This window comes from Phalacrocorax carbo, chromosome 7 (assembly GCF_963921805.1).
Source record: "Phalacrocorax carbo chromosome 7, bPhaCar2.1, whole genome shotgun sequence".
Classification (NCBI taxonomy): Eukaryota; Metazoa; Chordata; class Aves; order Suliformes; family Phalacrocoracidae; genus Phalacrocorax; species Phalacrocorax carbo.
Genome location: NC_087519.1, coordinates 1,830,436 through 1,843,928, shown reverse-complemented (window position 1 = coordinate 1,843,928; position 13,493 = coordinate 1,830,436). Strand labels below are relative to the sequence as shown.

The following is a 13,493-nucleotide window of genomic DNA, read 5'->3' as shown; positions in this document are numbered from 1 at the left end:
ATTTTTATTTCCAAAACTCTCTTTGATAGGTGAAAATGTCTTTCTTCGAAGTTCCCCTTTGGTCTGCAGCGAGCTGCGCCAGTGCCCGCCTCGCTGTGGGTGAACGTTTCTGTTTGCTCGGTGAGCTTTTTGCCTCTGCTGTGCTCTAAATATTCCTCATTTAATGAAGCGAAGTTCTTTAATTACTATTTTTCTTTGTGGAATGGCTCACGGTCCCTTGGTCTTTTGATACTATCAGACTGAAAGGGGGGAAAAAAAACACCTTTAAACAATTTTGACTCCCTCTAGAGGATTTCTTTCCAAGCCCAGAAATAGCTGCACAGTGGGAGAAGCTGAGCATTCGGTCCCTGCGCCTGCACAGCCAGGTTTCAGTGCAGATCACATCTTTTCCAGTACCCGCAGACTGCTTTTTCCCCCCTGTCAGTTGCTGCTAACGTCTCCCAGATTTTATTCCCACTGTTCTTTAAATATAAATGCTCACAGTCCATTTTTCCTTAGGCAACAAGCCCGGCATCCTCTGCTGAAGGACCCCACTGCAGTTACCGCTGCTCGAGGAATGGCCGTTCCTGTGATGTGTTAACTCCTCTGGACCAAGCTTTCCAAGACTATTGAGTAGAAAGCTTAATTTTAACACCTTTTGGATGCCTCTTGCCTATTGCAATAGTCAAATTTAATGGCTGTCGTGAACAGCAACTCCTTTTCATGATGTCGTGGGTGTTTTGCCCTTCATATCAAGGGAATAGACATAACTTTCTGGTATTTCTGTCCTTTCCTATTGCTGTCCGCAGGCGATGAAGAGCGCCGCTGGCGTTGGATAGGCTGGTGTGGCTTCTTTACAAAGGTCACAGGAAGAGTGAAGACCTTTTTAGGAGAGCGAGCTAATGCAGTCTCTCTCTGAAAGGTGAGGACGAGGCGTTGGTGGCCTGCAAGGAGGAGTGCTCCAGGGCACTCCGTGCGAGGCTGGTTGCTCTGACACCTTGAAACGATAAGGAATTTATTCCCCTGTTTCAGACGCGTTATCTTAGGTAACCATTCAGTACCATTATCTTATTTAACCATTTCAGATGTGTTATCTTATTTAATGGGGGAATAGTGCTAGGAATAGTTGGAATAAGCCACCCTGGCCTCTTCTTACTGCCCCTTGTTAGTTCAAAATTCTTTCAGGCTCTTCCTTAGGAATTGGCCCTGGATAAGGGCTAATAGCTGGATTATTGCTGCACTAAATCATTCTCAATTCGATACAGGTTGCGTCCACCTCTAATTCACCCTCTTATTTCCTAAAGGAAATGTTAACCAGAACAATCACTTTAAAAGCAGTAGGTAATGATGGGCAATATCATTTGATTCTTTTAACATACTTACACTCAAGAGAGAAGTAAATCACGGTGTAACCAACTAACGCTACCGTCGATCCCTTGGAGAAGGGGTCAGGTGTGGGTGCGTGCACCCCTCTGCCTCTGCACCCCCTCGTCAGCCCTGTCCCCCACAGTTCAGCCAGTTTCTTTGGAGAGCTGGGCCCTGGGTGACCTCATCCACGGCAGAGGCTGCGGCACAAAGCTGATGTTGGGTCCCCCTTCTTGCCCATCGCACCCCGAGCACGTACTGCTGGGGCACGGCTCCCCCTGCGTGCCCTAAACCCAGCCCGTCCCTGCTGTGAGGCACTGGGGCTGCTGGAACGACTTTTTTAACATAAAGCTTTAAAGCAGCTGTTCTATTAAAATGCACTGCTTGCCTATGGCCAGCAGGGTTATTTCGATCCTTTGACCAAAATCCCCGCAAAAGCGGACTAGAAAGTACGGCGGGGTTGGGAGGGTCGGTAGGTGCTTTGCCTGGGGTGTTCCTGGAGGGCGCAGCAGCGGCAGCACAGCTGGAACGCTGGATATCGGATATTTATTGCTGCTCATGCATCCTGCCGACAGCTGCACGTTTCTCCGCCCTAATAGCAGCAAATTATGATTGCAGTCATTCCATATTTGGATCCTGAGCCCTAAAAACAGTCCGGTTTTACGGTGTTTCCCGTGATAGCAGAGCACCCCCATTTAAATGGTCTCAATTCACTCCCTCAGCATACGGCTAAGGCACGCTGCATCCCCCGGCCCGCTGGGCGATGTAGCGCGGCTGGGGCTGCTCCACGGTGGGTCAGCGATGTGTTTTTTCCAGCACTGAGCTGCCTTGGAGGTGGGGTTTCCTCTTCTTTTTCCACCCAAAATCCTGCTGCTGTGTGGTTTTCCTGAGGGCCCGGACAAAGGGGCCGGGGCTGCAGCGTCCGCTTCCGTGGGCAGTCACTGATTTATTGTGAGGCTGGTCCTGGCCTCATGTGCCCGTGGCCTTCCCAGGAACTGGTATGTTTTGTGCTGTGCTCTATTCATGGTGCCGAGCATGTAAAACCCGATAGGAAACTAGAATTTTCCATAAAGGGGATGCTGACTGGCTTAGCTACATCCACAATTCCTCCCCAAATTAAAATGCTGAACACCAAAAACATTTTTTAAAGAGACTATCATGATACCACTGAAGCTGGTGGCGTTATTCTTTCAAGGGTTTCCTAATACTTCTTTTTAAACAGTGGTTGTAAGTGCCTAGAAGCCGCTTCTGTGCGCTTATAAATATATATTTATGTCCTGTCAGTTACAGGTTAAGGGTAGTTACTCCATCGCATCATGAGGGGCCTAGAGGAACATCATGTTGCACGTATTTAGGGAAGTGGCAAGCTGAAATAGCTCTTCTGCGGCGCTTAAAGTAGCAATCTGGTGTGAGTGTTGAGCTTTTCCGCCACCAAGCGAGGCAGAGCGCGAAGTGATGAGTGACTGGCCCGTCTTCTCCCCACGGTCGTCATCTCCCGTGACTGATGTTGCTGTAAAATTTCATTTTCTTCATTGCATTTTCCACCTCTTTCTTCAAATAATTCTCTCGTTTCAAAGCTTGTCATTTATTTCGCTGGAAATATTTGATTATGACCCAAACCACGGGCATTTGCTTAGTAATAGCGCGTTAGTCTATTGTTGATGGAAACGGGAACTTACATCAGGACTCCTTGCTTAAATCAAGACTTTAGCAAGAATGATGTTGTCAGATGTGCTACTCGGGGCTCAGCACGTGTCTGAGGGCGAGCGAGCGGGACAGAGAGCCCGAGCATGCGCCCGCCCGCGGCCGGCTGCGTGGCCGAGGAGCGGGGAACGCATCTACGACCGCTGTTACCAACCCAAGGGAAGCTCATGAATTTATTCCAGTCTGAGCTTACGGTCTTCCGCAGCGTTATCGCTTTCCAGCCTTCGAAAGGAGCGGGCACGGAAGAGATTTGATATTTCTGTTTGCACAGAGGCCTCTGCCTGGTGGTTAATTGTACGCGCGCCTGCGGGAAGCCGTTGCTCCTGTTAGTCACGCTGCATAAAACACCTTCGTCCCTTTGATTGTGTGCCGAGCAACAGCTGGTTAGAGAAGACCAAAGTTCTTGCTCAGAGATTGAATGAACTAGAGTAAATCTATGGCTTTTTCCGAGTCTTCTGCATACCTTTTTACGGAATATATATTTTAAATATTCAGCCATTATAGAAGATTTTACAGAAATAATAATACTAGGCTTTGCCTCCTATATAGTGATAAAATTTCTACATTGTCAGCACAAACTTCTACCCGAATAGGCTGTTAAAACACTATTCGTGGCTCAAGGCAATGCAAGATAAACCTGTTAAAGGGCATCTCTTACCTGAAACCTTTCCTCGTTTACATACGCTGTTCCCAGCGTGGTAGGAGTCGCAGGGCTGTTGCGAACTGAGGCATAAGGAACATTTGGAAAGAGCAGAAGGCGCTTGCAGATGCCACCAAAGTTCATAACGTTTCTATTCTGTCGGCATTTTACTTGACGGTAGCGTTTATGGATGTTTTCTGTTGATAGAGAGGAGGGGACATAGCTTTACTTTTTTTTCTTTACACGTTGAAGAAATCAGTCCGTAGGAGAGCTGCGCCTTTGAGTTCCCAACTGACAGCATTTAGTCCGTCAGCATCTTTTGCGGGACCGTAACTGCCGTCTCAGTGGATGTGAAGCCTTTCTGGTGAGCCTGCAGGCGGGAGGGTGCGGTGCCAAGTCACGGCTGATGGGCCTTCTGCTCCTCAGGAGCGGCTCTTTGAGGGGGTTTGGAGGAAATTTTAAGGAAGGCAGCTGAGTACAAATCAATATTTTTCTTGACAGCCCTGGTCCTCTTCCTCTCTTTCCAATTTACATCTGTCCTCTAGAGATGACAAATCGCAGTGCGGTAACAGAGAGGATTTCCATCTTCTGGGTTACAGTGTGGGTTTGGGGATGGTGGTTTCTGTAATTCCCCAGACAAAATGGATTCCTATCGGTATATTTTCTCCACCCTTTGAGATCCCTTATGTTTTCAAACTCTCCCATTGCTTGAATAGGGGTGTAGCTGTAATTTCCCACCGCCCCGTTCTCAGGTTAATTTTTAGGCGTTAAGATTGTTGATCTAAATTATGAAATTAGAAAGCTTCATGCTGTTGAAAGCACTGCATGAAAGTCTCCGTAAAACCTCACTTCTTGGAGACCGGGTCACGCGAGGAAGGCTCTTTGTCATCAAAGGACAATATTTTTTTTCTTTTGTGGTTTCAGCCTTGCTCCAAACATGATTGCTTGTGTGGATGCTTCTGTAAATGAAGTTTCAGCTGAAAAAGTTAGAGAATCTTATTTATTCTGTACCTGTTGAGTATGTGTTCTCTTTTTTGTCTGTGTTAAAATGTGAATTTCACAAAAAAATGTGAAGCCTCACGAAAGACAGGAGAAAGCCAGAAGTTTATTTATGTTCTTTCAGGGGGAAAAAAAAGTCACACACCCTTTTTGGCAAATAAATTATTGTGTAACAGTTTGATTTTATAACAGTTAGTTTTGATGTTTTGCAGCTCTGTTTCCTAGCTGTTGGTGCCTGGTCAGCCACAAAGGCTTTAACTGTGAAATTCTTATTATTTTGCACTGTCCATCTCTCAGAAAAACACAGAATTCGGGAAACAGTTTGAAGTATTGTAGGTTGAGCAGTTACTGCAACACAGCCTTACTGTTAAGCTTCAAGGTTCAGTATTGCCTTTGACATTTTTTCCCTTTGTGTGTCTTTTTAATTTTGGAGTCTGACTGAAGAGCAATTTTTAAATGATCTAGACGGTAACGTAGCCGTCGTAACGATCGCCGCCTAGGAGCGGCTGTACAAGCGCACGCTGGTATTTCGCCGGTCCTACTCTGCTGTGCAAGTTATTTAATAGCTGAGGTGGAAACTTGCGTAGCTCCTTTATCTAGCAGTAAAAGATCAGATCTCATTTTTTTATGTTACCTTTCATGTATTTTTTCCAAAGCTGCTCTTTCGTATTGCTCAGGAGGGACCAGTAAGATTTTCTGTGTTCACGCAGAGTCGTCCAGGCAAATCGCGGCTAGCTTTATTTCTAACTCGCTCTGAAATTGTTAGGATGAGCTGATTATGTAAGGTGGAAGTCAGTCTACCCCCAGATAAAGCTCTGAACTTCTGTGAACGCTTGAACGCTTTCAAATACCCGGAGGATCATGAGGGCAGCGTGGCCCGGGGAAAGGAGACGTGTCACGTTCTCTGGAAGGTCAATAGAGGCTTTAGAGCATTTCGTTGGAGGTGGTTGGACTGTACAGAGTCGCTAGGTTAGGATGCTCCAATATAGTATCTTCATTAAGATGCTACATGGGAAAATAATTCACTTTCTGTTTTCTTTCTAGAGGTTCTGATCCTCTGAAGCAAATTCCAGCGTTGGAAGGGAATCTGTGTCTCAGAAAAAAATCCGTACGAGTTGCAGAGGACTCGTTGCAAGAAAAGAAACGTGGCTGTGAAAGAGACCGCTCTCTCTTGTTGGTTCGCAACAGAGCTGGGCAGCTTTCCTTTACCAGAACTGCTTATGACATGGCAACTTCTATTCAAAGCAGAAGATTATAAAGTACCGAGAACAGCAAGTTCAAGCCTATGTATCGAACTGAGATCACGTTGTTTTTGTTTGTGCCGACCGACTGGCTGCTCCTAAAAAATTTTTCTCTTAGCATTTGCGGCGTGATTTCAGGAATGCGAAACGCGTAGAGGTAATTTTAATAAGGGGACTTTGGGATGTAGATGCATTTATTTGTGTTTGCGCTCACGGAGCGCGAGAGATTCTTTAAACAGAGGGATCGTGCCCGTCCCAGGCAGATGCGATTTGCCACATCCTGGTGTACTTCTCGTCAGTGTAATGTGGCTCGTTCCTTTTTCCCTTGCCTTAAAGCCAAAGACCTTTTTCATTAATTACTCGCTGTTTCGGTGCTACTGCGTATGTGATAAGCCAAATTCTTCTGCTCTTGAAACTATTGGGAAGCTTTCCTGTCGATTTTTATGGGAGCAATGTCAAGGGAGACAAAAGGGAATCCTAATAAGTTCCCAGTGTGGAAAGGCTTGCAGGAGTTTCATTTTAAAGTTTGCAAGGTAGAACCCTTTGTGAAGACGCTTATTTATTCCTGGTGAAGAGGATTAATTTCACCAAGTGGCAGTTTTTGTAATAAGTCCCTTAATTCTGATGTGTCGCACCGTTGCAGCGCTAGGATTTTAATGACGAGGTAGGAACAATAATCGTAACGTTCTTTTCTGATTTCATGTTTTTCAAACATAATGTTTGTGTTTTTCAAAAGTTTGATGTGCTGTGAATTTTATGGCACTTTATCGTAGTCGTTAGTGAACCAAGCTGGTCATCACTATTTTTTAATAACTCTGGGTGGAGAAACTGCTTCTGAGATGTAAGTAATTTTAAAGAATTTTAAAGCTGTACTTTCTAAGTTGTGCTGTACTGCTCAGGACTACCAAGTCTGATATAAAAAAAGAATACGCGTGTAGGGCCACTGGCCTTATATGAGCCTTTTAGGCCTGAATATACATTAATTCATATTCACATTTTTGCACGTGTGGAAGTTTGCACGTATATTTCTTGCGTTTCAGCCTGCAGACCGGGCAGCTATTTAGAACCTATCTGCTGTAGTTTTCTCCCAAGAAAAAAAGAGGTAGGAAAGCAAAGTGTACATTAAAATGTTCATTTGAAAAGTGTTCACTTGCAAGTTGGATTTTGACATTTTTAAACTTGAAAAAGCCTATGTTCTCCCCCACGTAGTGCGTCTAGAGGAGAAGCAAATTTATGAGTTGTGAGTATTGTAAAGAATATATTCACGATTATATTGGGTTTTTTTTCCTTGGCCTGGTTTGATTGCTTCTTTACTAAAAATAGTAGCCTTAACTTTGAGTTTCCAGGCCTCTCTAGGCATAATGTTTTGATGAAAATTGTCTCCTTCCACCCCAGTTTTTTTACAGTAGTTTGTCTTAATTCGAACCTAAAAAATTCAGTGCGATAATACGGCGATGAATATCATCACTTCAGTAAGATGGAAGTCCTGATGTGATTAAAGTTAGGTTTTGTGTTTGACAGATGATGGTGCATCATCCGTCCTCGACCACGGAGTTTTCAGCTGCAGACGTGGTCGGTGCTGTAGCCTGTGGTAGGAACTCTTCCCCTGCACTGCAGCGATCCACAACTCAGCTGCACGCTAAGCACCAGGATCACAGAATCATAGAATCACAGAATCATTAAGGTTGGAAAAGACCTCTCGGATCATCAAGGCCAACCCCCAACCCAACACCTCCAGGCCTCCTAAACCATGGCCCCAAGTCCCACGGCTACGCGGTGTTTGAACCCCCCCAGGGACGGTGACGCCCCCACCTCTCTGGGCAGCCTGTGCCAGGGCCTGACCGCTCTGGCAGGGAAGACATTTTCCCTCATCTCCAACCTAAACCTGCCCTGATGCAGCTTGAGGCCGTTCCCTCTCGCCCTGTCACTGGTGACTTGGGAGCAGAGACCGACCCCCCCCTCACTCCAGCCCCTCTCAGGCAGCTGCAGAGAAATAGAAAATAGGAGCTTTTTCAAACCAATCAGCTCCTAAGGAAGGCATCCCATGCACGTTTCCCTTGCTCATTAGGGCATAAAAGCTGCGGCTTTCAAGAGCAGCATGAAAAAACCTCCATTTCACTGCAGAGACAGGGTGAACTGGGGAATTCACTGCATTATTCATCCACTCGAGAGAGCAGGGTTACCATCTAGTATGGCAGAACAAATGGGTTTTCTGTAAATATGAAAATTAGAGTTATTTGAGCAAAAGTGCATTTGTACCAAAGTTTGTTATTTGTGATGTTGACTGAAGGGCGAGCACTGCGACGTACGTCTGACGCTCGCATGAACGCACAACTTAAAAGCTGTTTAATAACCTTTTGCAGCATCTCAGCCGGCTCCGTCTAGGACAGAAGCAGCTAAAGGGGAGGAGACCCTGAAGAGCCTCGCGGACGCTCTGCAGCGAGTAGCGCGAAGCGTGCCCACGCAGGGCACGCCGGCTCCGCGTTCAGCCGTTACACCCACTCGTAATGATACCATTGATGCTCTTTGGTTAAAAGTATACAGGAAACATGCTAAAAAGCAGGAAAAAAAACCCTAGAAAACATCGCAATGACAGGAAAACCTACTCCATGGACAACACCGTCGGTTTTGACGCTCTAAACTGACCCAGATATTTGTTTTATGTGTTTAGGCGTCTGCTCAGCTGACAGCAGCACTGAAAGTTAGCCTTAATACCTCAAACTGCTGCTACATAAAAGAAAAATAAGACTCTCGATCAGTTAATAAATGGATTTAGTGAGATCTTTGAAGAATGTTTTTAAAAGAGGAATGCTAAAGATCACAATTAAGTTTGAAAACCCAGAACCTACCAGCAAAATGACGGCAAAGGTTGCCTGAGCCTAAGAAGGTGGAACGTCAAGCTCTAGGCAAAGTCATCTTGGGAATGATTGAAGCGTTACAGATAGAGAGCGCGCCCGGGAGCGATAAAGCGCATCTCGGGGCGCGTGTTGAATTGGCTGGAATCGAGGCGGCAAAAGCTCGAGCGCTAGCAAAGTAGCAGGGGAATTTGCGAGAACAACTATAATTTTTCGAAGGCTTCCTCTGCTCCTGTGTCTCCATCTCTCTGTCCGCTAGGTCCAGGGGAGAGCTCGACTGAAACCAGGAAAATACGGTCTCTGATTAACCTGCTTGATGGTTTTAGTCGTCAATTAAATACATATAGTGATAGTTGCGTTGAGAAAAAAATCCACTTTTTAAGAATGTTGAAAACACTTCAAAAAAAGAGATTGAAGTACTAACATCTGGAACGCTGTCGCTGTCTTTCCTCGAGGTCTAAAAGACCGATTCTCAGATTCGTCAGTTACAGATAGAGCTGTGTTTACCCCAGTAATTAGCAGTTCGCATTTTTAAATGTTTTTACTCACGTCTGTCGTGTGACGACGATAAATTGGACCGTAGTGAAACAGAGAGTAACGCTCAGTGGGCTTGTCCAAATTCTGTTGTTCCGTATCCGCGATGACAACTCAAGTCGCTGATATTTTTAGAATACGCTCGGTGTTCGACGCTAATGGCACAATAAATTGGCTCCAACAATTTCTCCAATTCTTTTTTACTTTGTGGACGTATTCCAATTTAAATGTCACCATGGGAAAATATGTTCTAACTTAAAAATAGTACCATGCAATATTTACATTTTCTGCTGGAAGTTGCCAGATTTTTGGAGCCCTGTGCTATTTCTGTTTTCTTACTGTTTATTGGGATTTTCTTTTGGTTCCGGTTAAATTCTTAGAAGGCTTCTGTCAAATATCGTTCTCTCTTCAAACATAGTCTTCTGCATGGCTTAAATGCTGAAAATGGGAGGTTTGGGGTTTTTAACCTAAATATGTTATTAAACTAAATCTGTTCGCTTGTATGTCTTTTAGCTCAGTATCCACCACGTACTTCGCTTTTTCCATTAAAAATGGGTTTGTACCGTGATGATACAAGGTTTGTTTATATCCAGAGAAGTACAATGTGCACGTTCTTGGTATTTAATACCAAGTAAAGAATTATATTTTATATTTAATTTTAAAATAGCTTTCTAACTTTCCAGTATAGCCGTTATTTCAGTATGCGGTTTATTTATAAAGTGCCGACAGCTTTGATTTTTCGTTTATTTTTATTGATGTTGCTTGTGTGAAGTTAATTAATGTTCTTTCAATGGGTCACTGGAATTTCGAGGCAGGAAAATAACGAATAGTGGCTACAGTAGTCTGAACCACAGGTTTTTAGGCAAGAAATCATTCTGACTATGCTTTTGAAATTCTCTGGTGACAGCGAGTGGATCTGTCCGCTTCACATGCGTCGCGAGCGTTTTACTTACCGAGGGTCAGCGGGCAGTACTGGGAAAGGCTGAGACTCTCCAGACAATTTTAAGGGCAGGATTTGGAGGGTCGAGTGCTTTCAGAACAGATGCCTCGTCTTCACGTGCTTCCGTCAATATAAGCCACTCGATTGTGTTGGTAGAGAGGCGTTTTAAAGAGAACAGACCACCCTTCGGATGTTGGAGCGCAGCTTTCTTATGGCACAAGCTGGTGGACACAACGCGCTCGCGCCTGCTGACAGCAATAACTCCTTTATAGGAGTTTCTGCAAGTCCTGAGGAAAGAATCGCTTCTGAGTTTGCACAATTTGGGTGCAAAATGGAAACGCCCCCCGTGACGCTGGCAAATGTCGCTGGCGTATGCCCGAGATGAGCGGGTGGTGCGTAATGTGCCTTTAGGGAGTTTGGAATATGTACCAGACAGGAGGTTAGTGTCCGCTTTGTGTCCGTGAGTGGCGTTGTCACGGCCAACGCGTGGCCCGGCAGCGTCCCCGTGGAGGCAGCAGGTTCCTCCTCGAACTGCCTTGAGCTGTGGGTGCTGAGTGCCCTTCCTCCCCGCTCCCTACATCCCTGGGTTTTTCTGGTTTCAGAGCACTTTGTCTATTTTTTCAGTAGCCTGATGCTTCAAAATACCCCAGCTGACCAAAGCCTTCCAGCGCTTTAGAGCGTGCTGGGTGGAGGTTTGGGAGCTCGGTGCCTCCCGTGGGCTCACCCTCGACTCCGCGGGTCGCTCGCGCTTGGCGGGGTGCTCTTAGCCAGAGCCCCTTGAAGCACGCCTGACTGCGGGGTTAAAAACCGTGAGATAAAATGTTTGATAATTTTATGGGATATAAATGGACTTCTACCTCCTCCTTGCTTATAAAATACACTACTATGTGAACAGGAACGGTGGTCTACTGTATGCCCGGCTGTATTGAGGGTGTCTCGGAGGGCTCGTGTATAGTGGTCTCTCCGCCCCACGCGGACGCGGAGCTCCCGGCGCAGCCGAGCAGCTCGCCTTTGCTCAGCCGGCGCCCTGGGACGGTGCCTGCGAATAACGCGATGGCGCGTGGTTGAGGAGCCGCACGCCGGCTCCTGGCTTTCAGAGGGTTTAAGCCGGGACCCATAAGCCCCTTTCAAAGTAGTCCTGAAACAACTAGGCAATTACGGAAACGTCACAGCCAGCTGCTCCTTAGTGGCTCAGCTGAAATCCTCTTTTTTTTTTTTTTTATTTAATGTGAAAAGCTTTACCAGGGCTGACCTAGCTTCAACCTTTTAAAGGGTGCGTGTCTCTGTGGTCCAGTCGTTTGGGGTGGAATCGTTCAGGCTGGAACCCACAGCTGGCTGAGGAGCGCTGGGTCTTCGAGTCACCGCGAACGGAGGCTGGGTCAGGTGTCTGACTGAAGGTGAGTTTAAGTGTCAAGAACGTTATAAGAGACAATTCCTCAAAGAAAGATATTTTCTGCCGCATTTACAATCACTTAAACACCTTTGTTTTCTGCGCTGTGGAAAGAGTCGTGTAAAATCTGAGCAGACTTAAGTATTTGTAGATATAAGCTGCATAATTTGTTAATCTGTGCCTCGTTTCTTGCCTTAAGGTAAATATTCTGATTGTTGGTAAATGTGAAATTAACTTGATTCTTTCCAAAAAAAAGGAAAGGGTATTTTGGGGAGGATTCTTTAGATTGATGTAGATTGGCCAGTTGTAGTTTTGTATTAATTCTGCTTAGTTTGAGGATTTAAAGTACTGTAGATCACAGTTTGTGGGATTATAAAGCCATAAAGTATGTTTAACTTAGAACCAAGAAAAGACATGGAGCACAGCACTTAAAGCGTGATGCTTTTGTGCGTAATTTTAACGTGAGAGGAACACTAAATTGTCCTGGTGAGGAATTATTTACCTTGTATTTCCTCAGAATATTTTGGGTAGTATTTTTAAAAAAATCTAAAACTTTCCATTTAAAGGATATTAATTTCTCAAATCTAACTCTTACATTTGTAAACACTTTATTTCTCCCCCGTCTGTACGTATTTCTCTTCTGACTGTCTTTACCCGAAACCCAGCAGCCCTGTTACCGACATCAAACCTGACATGACTCCAGGCGTTGAAGCTTTCAGAAAGCTGACGTTAGGGTGACGCTGCGGGGAAGCTGCCCGCTACTGGCCTTAACCCGTCGGGTCACCAGAACTTCACCGGCTCCGGAGGACGAGAGCTGCAAAACCCAAAACGTATCAAACCTCAAGTTGCTAATAAATGCCAGAAGCAATGAAAAATAAAGTCACGGCTCACGCTTGACTGTCTTCAGGATGGCCAATGGCCCAGGCAGGGTGACTTTCTGCCCAGAGCAGAGGCGGCTTTCCCCCTGCCAGCCCCCTCCCCGCGGTGGGATGCCGTCTCTGCCCCCTCCCACCAAACACGAGGTTTGTCGTCCTCCATCTACCGGCGTCTCGATTTTTCAAGCTCCATCAAGGGTTTTCAAGCAACATCAGGGGTGTTGCCTTTGGAGAAGCGACTCGGGGAGGCAGGCGCGCCTTTCAAAGCGGCTTCTTGCCCCAGTTGCCGCTCAGCAGCGTTACGGGGACGTAACTCTTCCGTGCTACCGACAGCCGCTTCGTCTAAGCAGGCGTGAGCCTCGCGCTCTGCTGCTGGGGTATTACCTACCCGTCATCCGCGGGTCTTCTGCTGATTCTAAGGACGTTGAATGTGTTTGTGCGCTTGACTTTTTGGTCTTGGAGCGACGGGCAGTTGAGGCACCATCCTGTGAAGTTTTACAGATGCATAATTTGCCTCTAGAAAGTAGTTTTAATTAGCGATTTAAAGGGAAACAGCCTGCACTGGGCTCCGCTCTAGCTTTTCGTAGAACTGGGTCCTTGTCTTCGGTCTAGCTTGTGCGGCTTCATACTTTTGCCAGCGCAGTGCAAAAAAACTCTGAGTTTGTGGTCGCTTTTGAAAGCCTGAGAGGGGAATCTCTGCAGGCAGAGAGAACAGAAGTGCTTTTCTTGAGAGATTGACTCGTCGGGCTTATTTTCATAAACTTACACGAGGAATTTAAGACAAGAACTGAAATAAAACAGACTTGTGCTGGTACATCTGCCAGCTCCAACGGGAGTAAATAATCCCATATCCCACTCCGTGCAATGTCAGATGTCTGAATATAATATATTGTGTTCTTTTTGTAGCAGCCTGACCGCAATTTATTAAGTCATATTGGCAAATTTAAGGTCTCTCTTATTTTAGATAGCTA

General features: G+C 45.7%; 1 long non-coding RNA gene across 2 annotated transcripts in view; it reads left to right on the top strand.

Annotated features, from left to right (window-relative positions):
* The window catches only part of LOC135314253 (uncharacterized), a 32,957-nt gene extending 22,905 nt beyond the window's left edge, over window positions 1-10,052 (top strand). Inside the window, exons 8-11 of one of the 2 annotated variants that reach the window (XR_010373690.1) lie at window positions 789-901; window positions 5,732-6,085; window positions 6,969-7,030; window positions 7,450-10,052. This is a non-coding gene — a long non-coding RNA (uncharacterized LOC135314253). Of the gene's footprint in view, window positions 1-788; window positions 902-5,731 lie in introns of both variants that reach the window. The other variant, XR_010373689.1, reaches the window with a different exon arrangement.
* The last annotated feature ends 3,441 nt before the right edge of the window (window positions 10,053-13,493 follow it).